The sequence below is a fragment of the Rhagoletis zephyria genome, unplaced genomic scaffold, assembly GCF_001687245.7.
Source record: "Rhagoletis zephyria isolate East Lansing unplaced genomic scaffold, Rhagoletis_zephyria_1.1 Rzeph_scaffold_06150, whole genome shotgun sequence".
Lineage (NCBI taxonomy): Eukaryota > Metazoa > Arthropoda > Insecta > Diptera > Tephritidae > Rhagoletis > Rhagoletis zephyria.
This window is the reverse complement of record NW_016163233.1, coordinates 1020-6011: the sequence shown is the minus strand read 5'-3', so window position 1 is coordinate 6011 and position 4992 is coordinate 1020. Positions and strand designations below refer to the sequence as shown.

Genomic DNA, 4992 nt, shown 5'->3' with positions numbered 1-4992 from the left:
TTCTCTTTTAAGACACAACAAAATATGCCAAAGGAAAAGAATTTTGAATTTTTCGAAAGTTATGAATTTTCGGGATTTACAAGTTTATTTTGTGAATATGTCAAAAACAACTATTGTTAAAAGTGAAATTTAGGGCTATAAAAAATTAAAATATTTAAATAATTTTGAAATTGAAAATTTTTTAAAAGTAAAAACTTATACAATTTTTTGATAACGATTTTTTATATAATAAATCCAACTGATCTAAAAAGATTTCCGAATTTTCAAGGTGTTTTTTTAGGATATGAATTTTTGAGCTTTGAATGAATTTAATAATTTAGATTTTGCCAAACAATTTTTTTTCTCAAAGTTCAAAAATTCAATTTTTAAAAAACACCTTGAAAATTTCAGTATACTTTAAGATCAGTTAGACGATTGCAAAAAAAACATAGCCAAAAAAATGTTTATTTTTGGCTTTTACGATTTTAAATTTCAAAATTCTGTATTTTTTTGGGATTTTTTTATTTTATTTTTTTATATGGCCCCAAATATCTCCTTTAAAACGACATTAGAATGATTTTTGTAACTACTTATTTATTTATAGTAATTTTTCAGATATTCAAAAATTAAAAAAAAAAATTATTTAATTTTTCTCCCTTGTCACAACTTCGTTATATGATAAAATAAAAGTTCTGACCAAAATTCATTCAAATCAAAAATGAACGATTCCACCCAGCGGTGGTAGTCTGTAATCAAAAATTAGTAAGCATCCGCAGCTGACTTCTTAAGCAAATAAAATTTAATCAAAATACATATTAATTTAAAAACAAAAAAAAACATCATTATCTTGGGAAAGACAACATAAAAAAAAATTGTTTCTCCTTCGAGCCGGATTTGAACCAGCGACCTATGGATGTCTGCACTGCAGCAACCGGCTGTTTAAATTCCGATCGCCGCGCCAACGTTATTAATGTTGATGCAAGCAAATTTCGTCTACAGTCCACCGCTCTACCAACTGAGCTATCGAAGGCTGTTGGGCATCCGCTTCCATTGCGCTGTTTTGTCATTTCATATAAATACTCGTACTTAAATATATGTACATACATACGTACATAAGTATTTACTTGCAAACATATGAGTGCGAATCTGTCGTCTATTTCCATCCAGAAAAAGTAGCGAAATCAGCAGAAATAAATTAATTTCTCTCTCATTTTTTCCACTACTCTTTTGCACGTCCACATCCAGACAATCTCTTTTGCTTTTGACTTTTTTGCAGCACTCCGTAGTTTGCTTCCATGCTTTGGAGCAACGCCAATCACCCGCGCACATGCGGTTAGTACTCACTTGCCACCTTTTGCCGCTCCTACTACATATTGCCAATTTACGGCGGCACGATTAATACTAGTTGGTCTTAACGTTCAACTGGCTTTAGCTTTGGCTCAGTTTTCTGTGTGTTCTGCTGTTTTCTCTTTGCATCGATCTTTGCACCGGTTGCGCTTTTAATGTGCGAAATTACTGCGCTTTCTCTCTCTCTCTCTCCTCTCTTTCGCTTCGTCAACCAGCCGCCCGCTTGCTAGCATTTAAAGTTTAAATTTTAAACGCTTGTAAATGCTTCCAGTTTTGCTCTTTCTGCTATTTTTAGAGAAAGTAGAGAAAATTTGTTTTTATGCACTTGGCAAAAATAAGAGATCTAGTCCAGTTGGGTGCATCTAAAAGCGTAAACAGACGGCAGCATTGATCCGGATCAACTCGGGGAATTAACTGCAGTTGATCCGGATTAAGTCCGCGTTCGTCCGGAATGAATGAATGATGACGAGCCCGAAACCCAAATTGAACTGCCTCACCCGACCATGATGAGGTAATATCGACGAAGGCTCGGCTAAAAAACAAAAACAAAAGGCGCTGTAGCGGCTGTTAAGTGGACTGCATCTCCGAAGACTGAATTTTAAGCGAGCTTTGCCCAATCATTAAAAGGACTGATCCCTCAATTTGTGCCAACTATCGCGTATCGCTTCTGATTTGGTCAGTGGAGCATTGGAACAAGAAATTCCCACCATCGACCAGATATTCTAATTTCGTGAATGTGCCAGAAGAGGCACGTGAAAAGACAATCAGCACACACCAACACAAATAGGAGTTGCTTATATACCGCTATATCTGAATTTTCCTTGGAAGGGCAAATTTGTTTTTAAACCTTTTTTTTAATGGCAGAAGGACACTTCGAAACAAATAAAATTGTCCGCCTAGGGGAGACCGCAAAATATGAATAAAATTCTTTGATCCAATTGATGCATAGCCAATCGGGCAACGAACTAAATGTTTAATAAATATTTGCGTATTGCTATTTCACACTTGGCAAGCCACTTACGTACATACATACATATACTTATGTAGACATCCTTGCTAATAGTAAACGTAAAGTAAATGACAAATGTCAAAGGATGCTGACGGTCGCTCGTTAGCTGTAAAACTTTTCCATTATCTTAGGTCAGCAGGTGGTAATTGGTGACTTCCACGAATCCCACATAGCTTCGCAATCGGTAACCGCGACCGGCAGTATAGCAACTCAGCGGGCAACAGACGGCAACAAAGTGTGTATGATGTGCATCCATGTATGGTGAGTGACCGCTTAAACTTCCAATGGCAATGTCCTGTGCATTAACCGTTAGTGGATTACGACCAGCACACGCCAAATAGTTTCAAGGCATGCTGATGTGTGGGTTTAAGGCATTTCTCGTACACACCATACTCGTGCTTTTGGGAAAATTCACAAAATAGATGGCAACGATTAGAGCTAATGTTGTCAACTTACACAGCTTATTGGTCTTGTTTACCTTGGAATACTTAGTTGAGATTTTAAATTGTAAGGGAATTGGTGACCACAAAGTCAACAGTAGGTATTAAGAAGAAAGAGTAGTGGACGCGTGAGATCTATTTATTTAGTACAGTACCCCATCATCGTATGCCTGGAAATCCATAATAGTATTTTTTCGAATTTAATATAAATTAAGATCAACTATATCCGAGGAACAGAAGAATGCCAGAATTACCATCTGTGTATCAAAAAAAAAAGTGTTTTTTCGCGGCGGCTTCCGTTGGTAGAGATATCATTGCACTTTTTACGCTAACAACAGCTGACCTCTGAACGTATTATTTAGTAAAAGCTGGCCAACAGCTGACCAGTGAAAGTATTCAAGTGTTCAAATCTCATCTGTTGCCTAGCATTTTTTGGCTGCCTAGATGACCAACGAGACCTCACTTTCTCGATCCTCATTTAAATTTGGGAACGAAAGCAACTCCCAAACTTAGTAAAACTGGAAAATTTTATTTCTATTTTCTAAACCTTTTCAGATCCGATCGCTGAACATAATTGGAGTAGAATATGCTCCTGAATACGTATGTATCTATTGATATTATTGAAGCGGAAATCCATACTTTGTTAGAGGATAAAGGTATAGATAAGCCTCTCTGGCTAACACATCGGTGGTCCATTACCACAGATATTTCCACGACCCTCGCATATTACGATTCCGCATTCTTGTACTATCACAGGCGACATTTTCCAAATGATCACATAAAATTAGATATTTTCTTTAAAGCGACTTGCAAATGACAAAGTGTGAAAAAGCTTAAGAAAAACACTTTTATTCCTGGAAGTAACAAGCCCTGTAAGAAAATTCCACAACCCCTTGATTCTCACAAAGTGCAACATTTAGCTTGTATAATATGTAAAAAAAAATGTATCCTTTGTTTGCAAATAAAAAGGCATTTGTTATTGTGCAAGGAGTGTAATATTTCATTAGGACATGCGCTGCCTTTATCGCCTTTTTGTTTTTTATTAATGTTGCAGCACTTTACGTATGAATAGCTATATATATATGCGACGATTTTCTGCTTAATTCAACAATTGAGATGACAGAGTACAATGCGACTAAAACAGCAGCAGCGAAGAAAAATTGCTTTGAGCAAATTGAAAGCATCAGCAACAATTGGATAGAATCAAGTCCTTGACGCTTTGGCTATTGGCAAATCTCAAATGTTGTAGGGAAAGAAGCACACTCATTGGCACCAGTAATTCGTTCATTGTTGCGCATTTTATGCTTGAAATTGAATATGACAAAAATATTTGAAATCGAGATTCCAGACGGATATCGATTGTTCATCAAAATTACGAAAATATGCAGAAATAACTTTGCAAGCGACAGGACAATTCGCACAGCAATGCATGAAACTTTGTCGAGGATAATCGAATATGATCGAATATTTACGGATTGAAGTCTTAAGCTGCCTGGCACTGAGGCGCCGCACAGAAACAAGGACACAAACATCTACGTGTATAGGTATGTGTGTGTAAGTAAGTGGAGTGGCCATTTAGACAGACATGAAATTGATGAAATAAAGTGAACACACTTGAATTCCACATGATGCACACATACGCGCACACATTCTCATTGTTTAAATTCCGCCGCATCGACTGCGTTTAGATATGTCAAGGTCCAGCATTAGCACCCACGGACGACCCACAGAAACGCACGACAGACGACGCACACATACGTACACACGTGCACGTACACTTGTGAAATGAAATAAGGCTAAAATGCTTGTCGAGTGCGACATTTTCCGAAGAAGAACTAGAAAATCCCACATGCGTGCCATAATTTAATGCTCATCATTGGAAGCAAAGCGAATGCCTGAAGGTGCGTGTCAGAGGGTGCGATTGAATGGCGGCGAATATGTGTTGCGCGAATAACGACCGACTGACTGCCGCTGAGACATATTTTGTAATTGTTTTTTCTTTTTCTCTCTATCCACATGGTAATGCTGTGAATCTGTACTTAATACTGATGTACACCCAGCGCAGCAATTACACGCGCGCACGCACACCCACCCACACTCACCCACAAATGTTGACAGTGACAGCGCATATACTAACTAAATAATATGCAGCAACGTTTCTTGTTGACAGCGGAACACACTTACTCACACGCTAACTTGCGCATCCACGAAAAACTC

At 37.5% G+C, this 4992-nt stretch overlaps 1 non-coding gene across 1 annotated transcript; it reads right to left on the bottom strand.

Annotated features, from left to right (window-relative positions):
* Window positions 1-858: 858 nt before the first annotated feature.
* On the bottom strand, window positions 859-1009 carry TRNAY-GUA (transfer RNA tyrosine (anticodon GUA)). Its single transcript has 2 exons — window positions 973-1009; window positions 859-894 (listed from the first exon to the last, which is right to left on the bottom strand). It is a non-coding gene; the product is annotated as a tRNA-Tyr (tRNA).
* Between the last annotated feature and the right edge of the window lie 3983 nt (window positions 1010-4992).